The sequence below is a fragment of the Lissotriton helveticus genome, chromosome 1_1 (genome assembly GCF_964261635.1).
Source record: "Lissotriton helveticus chromosome 1_1, aLisHel1.1, whole genome shotgun sequence".
NCBI lineage: Eukaryota > Metazoa > Chordata > Amphibia > Caudata > Salamandridae > Lissotriton > Lissotriton helveticus.
The window spans coordinates 1,446,488,006-1,446,505,069 of NC_136057.1; the positions used below are offsets into that span (position 1 = coordinate 1,446,488,006).

The 17,064-nt window shown below is 49.5% G+C and overlaps 1 protein-coding gene across 6 annotated transcripts in view; it reads left to right on the forward strand.

Moving 5' to 3' along the window:
• KMT2D (lysine methyltransferase 2D) overlaps window positions 1–17,064 on the forward strand; it is a 1,543,965-nt gene that overhangs the window by 196,551 nt on the left and 1,330,350 nt on the right. The window lies entirely within an intron of this gene.

The window sequence follows — 17,064 nt, forward strand, 5'->3', positions numbered from 1 at the left end:
GGCTATCCACCGCAAGGATCAATCACCACCCTCGTCGGGGTGAACCCTCAAAGTCACTAAACCTGAGCTCAACCCCCTGGCATCTATGGCCCAGAGTAGTTCGGTTTAACTTAGGGCAATGGGTAAGGTATGTATGCAGTACCAAAAATTAATAAAGTTAAAGTACAAAATATTAAAAATCCCAAACCAAATTGAAAAAATACATTAAAATTTAGTAAACAAATTGACGCCAAAAATACAATAATGGGAACCAGAGAAATGAATTTGAAAGGTTTTATGTTGGAATAACGTTGAGAAGCATAAAGTGCCAGTGATAGTCAATAGTTGCAGTATAGACCTGGGCTTAAGTGCATTTTGACACTGGCCGCGATTGAGCATGGGCCGAATACACCAATCCGGTTCCTCCTGGTCTAGTCCTTTAAGTACCAATTCACCACAGGAAAACACTTCCAAACCCCTCGCCCACCCCTCTCAACCTTTCCGTTCCCCATGACCTCAGCTATGGTTCATAAGATGGCAGGCAGAGGCCAACTAGCAGGGTCCAGTCCAGGTTTAGTTTTCTATGGTCAGCTTGGCAGTTGTGGGAAAATGCCTCTTGTAGGTTGTGTGTCCCTGCATCTTCAACAGGAGGTCAGCATTATGAACCTTGGAGTTCACTTCTTGGTCCTCTGTACAAGATAGAGAGCAAATCCCGTGCCTACAGGCTCTTCACAGATCACAGAAAGCAAGTTCAGCTCTATTATGATATTCCTCAGGTTGAGGAGTTTTCTGAAGTGGGTTCCTAGACATTCCACATTTATGCCTGGCACAAGCTAGTGCGTGGGAATTAACTCCTGGGCATGACCTAACCAATACGCATTTTTGTAGATGGCAGTCTTCTGAGACAAAAAACGTGGTCTCTGATTGCTCTGGAGGGCTGTGAGGAGTGTAGTATTGTAATCTTAATGTCCTCCCAAATCAAATACTAAACTCCAGTTTGGGGCAGTCACTGTACCCCCAAGAATCCCAATGACAGAAGTCTGGTAGAACAAAGCAGGATTTACCAGCAACCAGACAGTGGATACACTAATTGTTTTGGCATTTGTTCTTGCCCCTTGAAGTGGACCCCAAGTGTTGTATGTAAAATTCCGGCTGAGCTCTCAGCTAGAATTGTAATCTCCAGCAGTATTTGATCCTAGAATGTCAAAATGAGGCCAACTGTAATTTGAGTCTGCCTGGCCGGGGAACAAAGGAAAGGCCTTTCCAGGTGACGGCTAACATTTGCCTGTGACAGGAGAGGCCTCTTTGAAGTGTGCCCCAAGTGTTATATATAAAATCCAAGCAGACCTATCCAGCAGGATTTGCTTTTTTCACAAAGGATGCCCACAGCCCCTCCCAGTATATTGTTTCAGGTTCAGACGGGTCATCTCTGTCCATTTAGGTTAACCTATTGTTTGCTCTTGGGAGACCTTTCACACCCAACACACCTACTTAAATGCTAAATACTGGCTGGCTGAAAGTACCTTCTCCTTAATATTCATCAAACATCCTACCACCCCATTGTATTGAATTTTTAAGAATTATTAAAAATTAATTTCTTTTTTAGCTAGTTTTGTAACCGAAATGAGCAGTAATCCAAGTAATTGTGTAACCCAGTGTGTTCTCCAGTATTGCATCTTTTATAGATTCACATGCTTCAATCTTACCCATTGTCACAGTGGGAGTCCCACTGGAATTGTTTCAAGCAGTGCATAAAGAAGCATTGAAAGCTATAGGAAAACCAAGAGACATTGTTACCCATTTCACATTGTTTTAGGATAACCAAAACTCTGCTTTCCCCCTTACGGAACCACCACACCTCCGGTTTCTAACTGCAACTCGTATGTGAAGGGGTCTCCCTAAGGTTTGCTCAATTTCTTCAGTGCTTCTGTCTACTTTTTACCTTTATCTCATAATTTCATGTTTGATCTTTCAAGCAACATTTAGGTAACCTCTGGGCTGTTTTTTTTTTTTGTTTGACCAAACACCAAGTCAGAATGCTCTGAAAACTGCTTTTGAAAGGATCCTCATAAAGATGTGTTTAAGGCATATGAGCTGTAGATAATATGCTTTACATAGATCGCCATCTGGTGTTGGGTCCAGATGTTTGCACTTTGTTTTTGTTCGAAGAAGTCTTTCAGTCACTAGGTAGGTGACTCCTCCGTTCGGTGATCGTGCGCATGGGCATTAGCTCCATCGCCAGATTGATTTTTTTCCGCCATCTGGTTCATATGTGTATTGTTGCGGTTCGGTATCGTTTTGGAACCCCTTCGATGTGTAATCCTCTACCCTCAACAGTATTGTCTATCGATAGCAGTTTCCATTCGATGCGCATGGTCTAAAATCTGAAAACCTTCAATCGGGAACTTCGAGGCGGGCCGTCTGGCCTACCCGTGCCGACCACACCAGCAGTCGATGGAACAGACTCAATTCAAGTTATGTCCCGGGTGTCGTGCTAAGTTTCCACGCACCGACTTGTACGAGGTCCGCAACCTTTGCCCATCCCCGGAACACAACGGAAAGGACTTTGAGGCATGTCGATCATTCCGATCGAAGAAAACCATTTGTGGCCGTCTGGCTTGATGCCATGAGATGCACCGGGGCAGCGGATCCGTTCCAGACATCTTCGGCGAGGATTCCGATTCCCATCAACCAGATCCAGAAGCTGAGGAAGAACTGCTCTCTTAGTCCGTAGCCGATTCCGACATGGAAGAAGATCTAAACATCTCTCCAGGTCAACGTACCGTGAGTACAGATCCCCCTGTGCCCACTCACCCAAAACCTACGGCTCTGGTATCACCTTTGCCCTCGGGCTCAGGTCTGCACAGAAAAAGTTTCCGATGCCCGCCCTCGGGCTCGGCTACGAAACACAAACACAAGCCTTCTGGCTCAAGCCAGCCTCATTCTGGTGCCGAACCAACACCTTTGGCACCGAAACACAAACCCAAGGCTTTGCCAGTCTCCACGACACCGGCACCGAAAACACCTTCGACACCGAAGTCCTTGACACTGAAACCCTCCAAACACAAAGACCCGGAGTCGAAAGCCTCCAAGTCTAAAGCCTCGGAGCTGAAACACTCACCTAAAGCCTCAGAGCCGAAATCCACACCAAAAGCCTCGGAGCCGAAATCCACACCTAAAGACTCGAATCCCAAACACCCCACGCTTAAAGGCTCGGACTCAAAACACTCGGCGCCCTAAGATCCTCAACCTAAATCAACTCCATCCAAAGAACCTCTACCCGAACAGCCATTCTTCCTAAAAAACGGAAGCTGGATCTCACAGAGGATCATCCTATACCTTTGAAAAAGGGCATGGGTACTAACCCTACTCCCCTTACATACCTCCCTCTCCTCCTAACCCAAATTTGATAACACCAAATTAACAGCCGCCTCCACCATCACCTGACACAGGACGATGGGGATGGGGATGGGAATGGGAATGGGAATGGAGATGGGGATGAGGGCCATTATGTTCCACATGACATACCACAGGACACTGATCACTGTGACAATTATGATAAAGATCCAGACCAGGATAACCAACCCGACCTGTATCCCTCCAGACCATCCCCACCTGTTAATAAGCTGCACCTTCTGGCTCGAGCCAGCCTCATTCCGGTGCCGAACCAACACCTTTGGCACCGAAACACAAACACAAGGCTTTGCCAGTCTCCACGACACCGAAAACACCTTCGACACCGAAGTCCTTGACACTGAAACCCTCCAAACACAAAGACCCGGAGCCGAAAGCCTCCAAGTCTAAAGCCTCGGAGCTGAAACACTCACCTAAAGCCTCAGAGCCGAAATCCACACCAAAAGCCTCGGAGCCGAAATCCACACCTAAAGACTCGAATCCCAAACACCCCACGCTTAAAGGCTCGGACTCAAAACACTCGGCGCCCTAAGATCCTCAACCTAAATCAACTCCATCCAAAGAACCTCTACCCGAACAGCCATTCTTCCTAAAAAACGGAAGCTGGATCTCACAGAGGATCATCCTATACCTTTGAAAAAGGGCATGGGTACTAACCCTACTCCCCTTACATACCTCCCTCTCCTCCTAACCCAAATTTGATAACACCAAATTAACAGCCGCCTCCACCATCACCTGACACAGGACGATGGGGATGGGGATGGGAATGGGAATGGGAATGGAGATGGGGATGAGGGCCATTATGTTCCACATGACATACCACAGGACACTGATCACTGTGACAATTATGATAAAGATCCAGACCAGGATAACCAACCCGACCTGTATCCCTCCAGACCATCCCCACCTGTTAATAAGCTGCACCTTCTGGCTCGAGCCAGCCTCATTCCGGTGCCGAACCAACACCTTTGGCACCGAAACACAAACACAAGGCTTTGCCAGTCTCCACGACACCGAAAACACCTTCGACACCGAAGTCCTTGACACTGAAACCCTCCAAACACAAAGACCCGGAGCCGAAAGCCTCCCGACCTGTATCCCTCCAGACCATCCCCACCTGTTAATAAGCTGCACAAAACTGGCGTTAACAGGGCTGCTCAATATCACGGGTTAGAACCACACTCAAACCCTCTAGAAGAGGATTTCCTTGTGGAGACATTCACACATTCACAAAGGTCTACGAACACCTTACAAAGGCTCAAGGGCTTACTAACATACACTGACGAAGTATTCAAAGACCCAGTTAGAGCCAGAATACTAACACCTAGAGTGGATAAAAAAAAAAACCCGCTCCTACAGACTCGGCATATATAAAAGGCCAGTTGCTTTTAGACTCTCTTGTTGTAACTAACGCCCGTAAGAGAGCTAATTCTCAAACCACAGGTGACGCCCCTCCTGATAAGGAGTCAAAACGTATTAATGCCTCAGGCAAAAGAGTGGCTTAACCATTGGCGAATTGCCATTGCTCAGGCTCTGTTAGCACGCTATGATGGGGCTCACTATGACGAGTTGGAAAAACTCATGCTGCAACTGATAGATGAGTATAAAACTAAAGCTAACAACCTCATTCAGGAAGGGAAGCTCATCACACACACTTACATAAAATGTGATTTAGATGTAGCAGACACACCATCCTGTGCCATCAACACTAGCATACTGTTACGCAGGCGTGCTTGGCTGAATCTCTGGATTCAAGCAGGAGGTTCTATCCTACATACTTAATCAGCCCTTTGATAAAGAGCATCTGTTTGGGCCATCAGTAGATACTTCTTTAGAGAAAATGAAGAAAGACCTCGAAACCGCAAAGTCCATGGGGGCCTCACAATTGCCTTCTAACCGGGGTTCCTTTTGCCGCTCCTTTTATAGGGGTGGCTCAAAAACAGTGTAATCAGAAAATCCCGCCTCCTCATATAAAGGTTACAACCACTCCAACTATTTTAGAGGAAACTACAGAGGAACTAATAACAAGGGAAGAGGCAGAGGTAACTCCACCTGCACTTCCTCTGCCAATAAGCAGTGACTTCCCTCTGCTACCCCTGATCATCCCACCCCTGTTGGCGGATGTCTCTCACAGTTCCTACCTGTCTGGAATTCCAATACCTCAGACAAGTGGGTAAGACAAATTATCCGATATGGTTACTGCCTGGAGCTTACCAGCACTCCCCCAAATATTCTTCCAAAGCAAAGTGTAATGTCACCAGAACATCTCACACTCCTGAAACAAGAAGTTCTCTCTCTCTTACAAAAACATGCGATAGAACCAGTCCTGTTCCATCACCCGGGAGCAGGAGTGTACTCCCTGTACTTTATTTTATAAAAAGGACGACTCTTTAAGGCCTATACTAGATCTCAGAAATGCTCTATGTGAAGTGCTCTGTTGCTTTTAGACCTTTGGGCGCGGTATAAAAACTCTCAATATATAAATAATACTGACAAGCTGTACATTGTGCGCCCTTAACTTGGTCTCTTGGCGTTTCAATAGCGGCGGTTACTGCACTCAGCTGAATGAGACCAAGTTCATTGGTTTTACACCAATGAAAGAGACCGTCGGGAACCAAAGATGCGACCAGTATGTTATTGCAGAGGGTGGTTAACCTACTGTCTTTTTTAAGGTAACCCCTTGGAAGCAGAGAATCCATATGTTCGAGGCATGTGGGCTGCTGAATTCATATCTATAGCATAGCATAGATCGCCGCCTAGTGTTGGGTTCGGATGATTGCACATTGTTGTCCTGGAAGAGTCTTCGAAGTATCACGAGATAGGTGGCTCCTCCCCTGGACTACAGTGCGCATGGGCATCGACTCCATCCTCAGATTGTTTTTTTCCGCTATTGGGTTCGGATGTAATTTCGTTATCTCCAGTTCGGAATCAACATAAACTTTTTCGAGGCCCGAAGGCCTTTTTCGAACCGTCGGTATTGTTTGCGTTCGGTGCCCGGTTCTGTTCCAACTCAGTTCGAGTCGGATATCCAGGGAGTCGCGTGACTCTTCGGTGATCGAGGCCCAGTCGACGCAGCAAGACTTTCAACGGCATGCAACGGAGTCCGTTCAAAAACTGTCCCGTGTGTGGATCTAAGTATCCCCACATTGACGTCCACCCAGTGTGCAACAAGTGCCTGTCGCCGGACCACGACTAAGCCAACTGTATGGCTTGTTCCAGGTTTCGTTTGAAGAAGGCGATTCGGCTTCGGCGCGTGGCGCGCCTCGAGGCCCGGCGCTCGGCCCCGGCACCGGTGGACATCTTCGACGACGAAGAAGCAGACGAACAAGAGGTTCAGATGCAGATTTCACCTCCAACGGTGAACATCGAATACGACTACGAAGTGGATGTCGAAGGCCAAGACGTAGAAGAAGTCGTCGACGAGGTAGGAGACAATGAGGCCTATGGGGCCATGGAAGATAGCTCAGAGGAAGAGCTATGCCCCGTTCGAACATTTACAAAGGCTCAGGTCGAGGGATCGCCACACGGCCTTACCCAAGACCTTATACCAGCATCCACGGCCCCGCCTTCCGGCCTGGCTACGGACACTTCGGCTGAGCCGCCATTGTCGAAAACGAAACCGAAAGTGAAACCATCGGTGTCGACAAAAACAAAAGTGGTTGCAGCGCCATCGAAACCGAAGACGTCTGCTGCCCCTTCGACACCGTCGTCTTCCGAGGTGTCGGGGCAATCGAGGCCGAAGAAGGCCATCGACCCGGTCAAGTCGGGCAAAGGCTGTGGGAGAGTGGGGTCTGCAATCCCATGGCCACCCCAGATTTTTGCTTTTTGCTTCACTGGTTTACGACTTTCCCTGGCTGTGGGCCTGCTAATCAGACCCACAGCCAAGTTGTTCTCTCTCTAAAATGACAACCATGTGCCCTAGGTGCATTTACCAATTGATACTGGGCTACCTTATCAGTCCCTGTACAGTATACCTTAGGTATCCAGGGCATAGGTGTACCCAGGGCCTACCAGGGGCTGCAGCATGTATTATGCCACCCCTGGCTGGCCATCTAAACAGACACAACTGGCTGCACGACAGCTGGGGCAAGGTGGTGTAATCACCCTTTGCTTTAGATATAGTCCCCTATATCTAAACCTAAAATGGACATATATTCCTATCAGTCACTTCTAGAGAAGGCCTTATCAATCCTGAAGGCAGAGTGCTTGGAATTATGTGAGATGGTGCTCTGGCATGAGCTGAGCCCGTTTGCAGCTTGCGGAACCAAGTCCTAATAGCTGTTCCATGATAACGCTATACCATATACTCTTAAGTGCATTATAATCCTCGCGGTTAAATGCTAACTCTGGTATAACATTATCAAAACATTCAAGGTGGGTGGGGCACGCTGCGGACATGCACAACGTGTTTACCTTATTGCATCGTGGTAAATGAAGTTTTCATGGTTGCTTTATTCAGATAAGTGAAGTTTCATGGCCAGTGCCTATATTCCAAGTAAAGTTTCATGGCCAGTGCCCGTATCCCTATACACGTTTTTCGAAATTCCTTTATCTTCAGTAGGGAAAAAGTTCATAGGTTCTTGTGCATGCTGCCGTCATCTTATCAGGATTATTACCACTCTCAGCATGCGTCGCGCACTCCTGAGCTCGTCAGCTCGTGGCTCGAGGGAGCCTTTTCAACAGTCAAGGGGGGTGGGGCACGCCGCGGACATGCACAACGTGTTTACCTTATTGCATCGTGGTAAATGAAGTTTTCATGGTTGCTTTATTCAGATAAGTGAAGTTTCATGGCCAGTGCCCACGTTATCAAAACATGTCGAGTAAGGTGTCATACGAATTGGAATACTACCCCCTCGCCAATTCTGGCGACGGGGGTAGCATTCCACCCTTCTAGAGGGACACGACATGTATGTAACTGTGAACCCCGGTTAAAGTTAACTCGAGCCTCAGCATCACAAAATGGATGCTGCCACCACAGACACAAGTCTGACCTCCTGCCGCTGGGAGTGCTTCCAGCGAGGGAGGCTCAGACAAAGGGTTTCCTGCCTTGGGAGGTGCTAGCACCACCCCAGACAGGATTTTGTGTATTAGGTAGGCCAAGGCTGAAAGGAATGAGACATGCCTGGGGCACACAAGGTGCCCTGTGCATACTCCGGTTCCAACCAGTTGCTGGGGCACTCCAGCCCCAGCTCTGGCGGGAAACTGGACAAAGGATAGGGGGTGTAACCACCCCCCTTCCTGGTCCCACCCAGAGGAGGGACCTAGTCGTAGTGCAGCCCCCTTTAGCTGAATAAAGGTAGGAGCTGGTCCCATTCCCAGTTAGATTAATCTTGACAACTTCCACGAAGAAACTCTTGACCTTCGACCTCCTGAACATCAGAAGACTGAAGAATCTCCCCTATGGTCAGGGAGTGACCATCCTGCTTCGCAGGCACCATCAAGCTCCTGTGCGGTTTGCTGCAAGTCCTTCCTTCCCGGAACCCGACTACCTTGCTCAACGAGACCCGGACCTCCAGACCTCTCTGACCTCTACCCACATCCACAGCACAGCTGGGACCCGTGGGTGCGACGAGCAACGTGGAGACGGCCATCTTGAAGAAACCTGCACAGCGCTTCCAGCACGACCACCGAGGGTCCCTCGGGTGAGTGCATCGGGGACTGAGAAGCCCCACACTGACACAGCACCTGCATCAAAGACCAGCCCCCCCAGCCTCCACGAGATCTGCGTGGGGCCCTTTTGCCTGGTTGCTGCTTTTCCTGTTGTCTGGTCACTTGCCGGCTGGCTCGTGACCTCTGAGACGACGACCCGAAGATTTCAACACTGCTGGTCTAGTCCCCCAGACTGGCCCTTGCTTCCTTGTGAAAGAGAAGCACCCCGGACCCTCCTGGTCCGCACCAGACGCCATCTTTGTTCCACCGCGTGGCTTGCACTGGCCAAGGCCTGTTGACCAGATCGACGATCCAACACCGCCATCAGCAGCAGACTACGTGGGACAGCTCGTGCCTCCAGCCTGGTCGTAAAGAACAGCTCCTGGTCCGCGCAGCTACAGAGAGAAGCGACCCTTCCTTCACCTGAACGCGGCGACAGCATCTGGTACCCTCCTGGTTCCAGCACCGTCACTGGCTAGTGACCGAGACTCTGTCCCCTTCCCTTTCAGGACTTCTCCTTCCTAGTTCCATCCTTGGAACCACCGGACTCCTCCATCTGGCTGCCTGCCAGCAACTCCTTGTTTCAGGCATCACCGGGATCAGCAAACCCGACACCACTTCAGCCCTATGCACCCGCAGCCTGTGGGTTAGGTAACTAAAGCTTCTAGGTGCTGAAGTCAGTGTTCACTATCCTAGTGTCCAGGTCCACTGTTGTTTTCCCTCCATCCAGCCGGGTTCATCCGGAATCCGTAACTTTGTAAACTGTAGTATCCATAGACGTTGGTACGCATCCCGCGTGAGAGTATCCACTCTGCACGTGAGTCCCGTGGGCCTCCTGCTCCGTACTTACCTAGTTCGTAGCGTAGTCCCAGCGATCCTCCAGCCTCTGGATCTCCTTACAGTACTTTCCTTCCTCGCATTCCATTGTTCTTAGTATATGGTTTGTCGTGCCCCTAAGGCACACGTGTAAATATTGTGCAAACTCGTATTTCTTTCCCAGTATTGTCATGTGCTTAGCCCTCTGATCTCATAAAGAGTTCAGAGGTGTTGTTATAAATAAATAGACTGTTTATTTTCATAACAACCTGTGTGGTGTCCTTTCATCTGGTATTCAAGGGGTTATATTGTGGTAAAACAGCTGGCTTCACATGCCAAAAGAGTTTAGCCTAAAGACTGCTTTGTCCATGCTACCATTAGGATAGCTGGTCTATAAGGTTGACTTACAACCAATCACCATAAGGGTTGTTTGGACTGATACAAGGTGGTCACTAGAACTAGTGAACATCATATATCAGGCCAACTTCTCACAAAGGCGTCATGCCGAAAATGGTCAAGGACGTCGAGCAGAAGTCCACAAAGGGCGTCGAGGCTGAGTCAAGCAAGGACGTCGAGCCGAAGTCCAAAAAGGGCGTCGAGCCGAAGTCAAGCAAGGGCGTCGAGCCGAAGACTGGGGTCCCGAAGCCTGTAGTCCAGACCGCCGACCCGAAACCGTCGGCGTCGACGTCTGCTGCCACGGACAGAGATCGTAGCGCCCCTAAGAAGGATGCTCCTACGCCTCGGACGGAAAAGCCAAGGTCATCGACGCTCGAGTCTTCCCATGTTGGTGGACCGAGGTCGGCTGTCGGGTCGACGAAACCATCCGCTTCCTTTACGAAGCGGGTCTCGGATTCCCTCAAACGAATTAGGGACAAGGCTTCAACGGCGGAACCAGAGACACCTTCCACCCCGAAGCAATCTGTTCCGACGCCGAAGACTTCGACGCCGATCCTCTTCACGTTGCCGCCGAAGGTGGCGCCGAAGGCCTTCACACCACGATCGGTGCCCAAGGACTCTGTGGTGTCGAAGCTGAATCACCCGGCTGGGAGCTTGAAGCATCGTCCGCCCTTACTAGAGGAGCAGTCGGAGCATTTCATCGATGCCGACACCGGAAAGCTTACGCTTTACAAAAGAAAAATCACAGCATCGCAGCCTTTAGAGTCATACACAATTCCTCTAAAGCGCAAAAGGCCAGCTTCAGAATCACCAGTCTGGTCGAACCAATAGTTCCTCAGACTCCAAGAATTTCAACACCCTCTCCCACTTATTCTGATGGAGAGGATGCCGGGGAAGAGGACGAGGAATACAATTTCCTACCAACACAGAGCCTGATGAACAACAGGACTCATGGGTTGTGGCAGGTGACCAAGGGGATCAGCACACCGTCCATGACCCTCAGGTGTACAACGTCAAGACCTCTCCCATTGAGGACTCTGGGGCATTTAATGCCTAGATTGAGAGGGCAGCTTAAAACCACAACGTTGAAATGCATGCTGACCTGGTTGAGGTGGACTTCCTCTTTGACACTTTCTCAACTGCTGAAAAGACTGTAAAGACTCTTCCAATGCTGAAGGGGTTCCTTAAGCATGCTGCGGACATTTTTAAGGAACCCACACGGTCAAGGGTGGTCAACCCTAGAATTGAGAAAAAATACAGACCGGCACCTGGCGATCCTACCTACATCAAGGGCCAGTTGCCATTGGACTCTCTGGTAGTTTCTAATGCCCGCAAAAGGGCGAATTCGCAGACCACTGGTGAAGCTCCTCCCCCAGACAAAGAATCTAAAGTGCTGGAGGCATCAGGAAAGAGAGTAGCAGCTCAGGCGGCCAATATCTGGCGTATCTCTAACACGCAGGCACTCTTGGCTAGATACGACAGGGCACACTACGACACACTAGAGACCCTGTTGCAACATCTACCAGACCAATATAAAGAGGCAGGGGAGATGCTTATCCAGGAAGGCAAGCTCATCTCTAACGCTTCCATTAAGTGTGCACTTGATGTTGCGGACACTGCAGCAAGGGCAATTAATACCAGTGTGATGCTGAGACGTCAGGCATGGCTTAGGATCTCCGGTTTTAAGCTGGAAATACAAACTACCATCCTTAACCAGCCGGTAAACCCTGACAGATTATTTGGTCCGGAGGTGGATACCATCCTGGAAAAAATAAAGGATACCGAGACTGCCAAGTCCATAGGGGCTCTCCAGTCCCAACAGTTTCGAGGGAGCACTTTTCGTCGCTCAGGCAATAGAGGTGTTTCCAGAGGCCAGATGTCCCAACAAACACAATTCAATAAAGGTGGGGCGCAATCCTCTTACACCACGCAAAATAGGAGGATACCGGGGCAACAGCACCAAGGGCAGAGGCAGGGGCAACAACAACTCCCGTTCCTCCGCCACCAACAAACAGTGACTCCCTGTCACTGCCCCCCGACCATCCAACACCTGTCGGGGGGAGACTCCAGCAGTTCCTGCCAGTCTGGAAAGTGAGTGAGCTCCAGGCTCTTTCTTCCAAACCTCCTTTCTGTCCATCCGGACAAGGTTGTGTTGCGGACAAGCCCAAGGAAGTCACAGCCTTTCACATCGGTCAGTCCATCACCTTGCCCACCTTCTTTCCGCCTCCGCATCCCTCGAAAGAGGAAGAGAGGCTCCAGCGTTTGGAACCAAAACGTGCGCTCTCTTACTATCTGGATTGCACACGCCAGTTCCGGGTGGATGACCAACTCTTTGTTGTTTACGTGGGCGCTAAGAAAGGACGGGCGGTGCACAAGCGGACCATCTCTCGGTGGATCGTATTGTGCTACTACCCTGGGCCGAGGAGTCCCCTTGCAGGACATTTGTCAGGCAGCCACGGGGCCTCGCTGCACACGTTCGCGAGACACTACTGCCTGGACAGTCAAGTCCAGTGGGATGGCTTCTTTGGCCGTTCCGTCCTCCAGGACTTTTTGGTATGATTATTGGTTCTCAGACCCACCACCGGGGTTGGTATTGCTGGGGTATCTATTCTAAAGTAAGGAATCTATCACTAACGTGTCTTTCAGATGCACAAGTTACTACTTGTGTAACGATATATCTGTAAGAGACATTAGTTAGTGATAGATTCCTTACCGACCCACCCATCCTCCCCGTTCTGCGAACCGATATCTAGAGTTAAGGGCATCCCCTTTCAGGGCCCTAGTTTCATGGCACCAGTGTTGGTGCTATCATGGCTCTGTGTATTTAGGCGCGGAAAACCTGTGTATCAGAACTGACGTCAGCGCGCAAGGGCGGCGTCCAAGTACTCCGGCGACGTCATTCGGGCGACGTCATTCCGGCACCAACGACGCCGATGACTGACTCGGAGCCGCGGACGACGCCTACCGACGTGCAGGGGTATTGCTACGCAAAAGTTTTCGGATCCAGTCTGACGCCTGGGGATATTCTAAGGTAAGGAATCTATCACTAACTAATGTCTCTTACAGATATATCGTTACACAAGTAGTAACTTGTGCATTAGGTACAGGGGTATGGTCACTCCCCACAGAATGTGGTCATATAAGGGATGTAGTGACCCCCAAGGGTAAGAAGCCCATTGGCTACTACCCTTCACTCTCCTTAACGTCCTTAATTCAGTATTTAGATGCCCCCCTGTGTGAGAAAGTGTCCTCTTTCTTGCCTGGTATGCCCCCACTTTTTGCAGAATTACTGATGTGCTTTGACTGAGTGTGCCCTTGGCTCCTGACAATCAGGTACCCAGGGCCTGTGTTCCTTCCCTAAAAACTGCATTGAAGCCTAAACCCAATTGGCATCTCTGGCCCCAGGTAAGCCCCTGGTAAATGGTACCACAGGTCCCCATGGACCTGTGACCAGAGAAGGCTCCTAAGAGCTGCAGCACGTATTGTGCCACCCTTAGAGGCCCTCTAACCTGACACACACACATTGCCTTTGCAGGCGGAGTGTCTTGATGCAGAACAAAGTGAAGAGTCGACATGGCACACATCCCTGTGTGCCATTTCCACAAACCACTGCCTGGCATCCATCAGTCACCCCTCTAGCTGGGTGCCCTATGCCAGTGGTGAGGGTACAGGTGCTTGATCCCTGTACCCCTACAGTACCCAGGTCCATTCCTGGGCACTGTAAGTGCAGTGCTTCCATTAAGAGTATATTGTGCTGGGAGCTTGTCATCACGAACTCCACAGCACCATAATGGCTGCACTGAAGACTGAGGTTTGGTATCAAACTTCTCCAGTATTAGGGGTGTCTTTCATAGATTCACATGCTTGAATCATTCCCCGTCTTCGGAGTGGGAGTCCCACGGTACATAAAATAGCAATAATATGCCCTAATATCACAGTAAAGAAACAGTAATTCCCAACCAGGAAGTAAAGTAGCCCAAGCTACAGGAGAAAGAACTTCCACACTCATGACTCTCCTAGTCATTTTGTATAGACCAAACTGCAGCCAATCAGGCGACAACACCCACCAGAAGGTTCTCCCAGAGGCTCAGGCTGTCAGATTTTCTACCGCACATCGTGTGAAGGGAGTCTCCCTGAGCTCTGCTCAGTACTTCTCTATTTTCCTTCTGAAATCTAGTATTTTGAAGATGTCTGCCAAGAAATCTTTATTCAGAACTTGTGTCTCTTGTGGAAAGCTCCGGCTTTTTAACGAAGACCCCCACAAGAAATGCATCTACTGCCTGTATCCTGAACATCAGGTGAAGGTACTGCAAGATCTGTAGGACCTTCCCTCAGAAGACCCTCAGGGACAGAGAGGACAGCTTGCTTTTGTGGCTACAAATGCTCAAGGATTCGGATTATCCTGCGTCTGAGGTAGGCAGTATCGCCTCTGGGTCTACTTCAGCCTCTAGGAAGAGAGTTGCTGATGAGGTTTTAACCTTTCCTGGGGCTAAGGTTGCTAGGAAGCACCTTTCTGTCAGGGGTTCTGAGAGGCCTTCCTCTTCTAAGGCTTCTCCCACTGTTAAGGAGAAAAGTGATTCTTCCACGCCCTGAGAAAATCCTCTAAAAAAAAGTTACCTCAAACATCTTCTGAGAAGACTGTACCTCAGAAACAGACACTGTCGTCGTCGACTAAGATCTCCGTCGACTCTACGTCTACGGTAACGTTTTCCTCTCCTAAACCTGAGATGATCATGTCGACGGCGTCTTCTTCGCCGACGATGGTCTGTCACTGTTAGACCTATCTCGTCGACGGCAGAGTCCTCTGCCATCGTCAGCGCCTCGTCGACGGCTAAACTAAAGACTCTGTCGACGCCTGCTCTCCCGCCGACGAAGAAGACACTGTCTACGACCACCACACCGTCGACGAAGACACGATTGTCGACGAGGGAGTCGACGAAGACACCATCGTCGACGAAGACACCATCGTCGACGAAGACACCATCGTCGACGAAGACACCATCGTCGACGAAGACACCATCGTCGACGAAGACACCATCGTCGACCGCTTTGTCGTCTTCCATCAAATCCAAGTCGACGAGTCCTTTGCTAGATCCCCCGTCGACGCCACAGCTATCTTCTTGTACCACTTTACAGGTGTGGTCGCAGCCTACGCCTTTTATGTCGACGCCAAAGCCGTCTTTACTTCAGAGACGTGGTTCAGCCTTGGAACCTTTATCTCCTCTACATATTTCACCACAGAAAATAACTCTGCAGGTTCCAGAGAAACTGCTGGATTCGGAGGGCAGTGATGAGGATTCTCTTATTGAGGAGACATTTGGAACGGCGACAAGTCCTTCTGAACTAAATATAAAGTATCAAGAGGACGACTAAGAAGATCAACATCCGCCTGAGCAAATGACATCAGCTGTGCCAAATGTCCCTTCATCTCAGGTGCCCATTGCACTACTTACCAACCTCTAATGCATGCTTAAGGACTATTACAGGCGTTTTCCGCCATCAGAATCAACAGGCTCTATACCTCCTACACCGGTGGTTGTTTGCCTGACCCCAGACCTTCAGAATCTCCTCCACCTGCATCATCCAATGTAATGGATGATCAGCATTCTTCAGATGAAGAAGAAAGAGAGGAAGGAGAAGTCGATAACGAATCAGTATTGTCGGAGTGGGATGATTACCAAGTTCAAACTCCTTCTCCTTCGCCACCGGCTACTTCAGATTCTCCTCCAGTGGACGTAGGTGGATTCCACCTTTTAATGGAGCGGGCCACGAAACGCTTCCACATTCATATGGAGCATACAGAACAGGAATGCTTTTTATATGATTTTAAGGACCAGCCAAGAAAGCAAGCGAGATCTATCCCGATTATAGATTTCATCTGGAAGGAGGGGATTAAAGTCATGGCTCATCCGGCTACCATTCCTCCGGTCCTGCCAAGGATTGATAAAAAGTATAAAGCTCCGGATAGGTCACCTGCTTGCCTTATAGGACAACCAAAACTAGATTCAGTAATTGTGCAAGCTGCACAAAAGAGATCTAGGAACCCTTCATCTCCAATCGCAACTCCACTTGATCGAGACGGTAGGCGCCTGGATGCCATTGGCAAGCGTGTCTCTACAATGGCAGCTACCACGGTCCGTGCTGCTAACTCATTGGCCATCCTGGGCAGATATGACCGGCAGATGTGGTCAGACATCTCGCCATACATAGACCAGTTCCCAGAACCTGCTAAGACTGAAGCACAAAAGATACTGCAGGAAGGTGAAAGAATCTCGGCTGAGATGATTGATTGTGCTGTTGATGTGGCCTCAACGGGCTTCAGGCAATTGGCAGGTGCTGCTGTCCTTCGTAGGCAAGGTTAGTTGCGCTCCACTTTGTTCCGTCAGGAAGTGCAGGGGAAGGTATTGGATATGCCTTATGACGGAGAGTTTCTGTTTGGTCCGCAAGTGGAAGATGCCCTGCAGAGAATAAAAAAGGATACAGAAACCGCTAAATCCTTGGGCACCCTGCAATTTCAAGGCCACCCTTTCGAGGAGCGAGAGGACGCGGGTCGTTCTCTAATCGAGGCGGATATTCACAGCAGTCCTCCTACAGACAGGGAAATCCACGCTATCAAACACAGCGTTATCAATCCTTTGGTCAACAAGGTAATAATTATTCCCAGAACAAAAGGAGACCTGCCTACCGCGAAAAGGATAAACGACAATGAGCCTTATCACCTGCCACCGCTTCTGTCCCAATCCCACACAAAAATTGGAGGACAAATATCAAATTTTTACTCAAAATGGTCATCGATAACATCGGACAGGT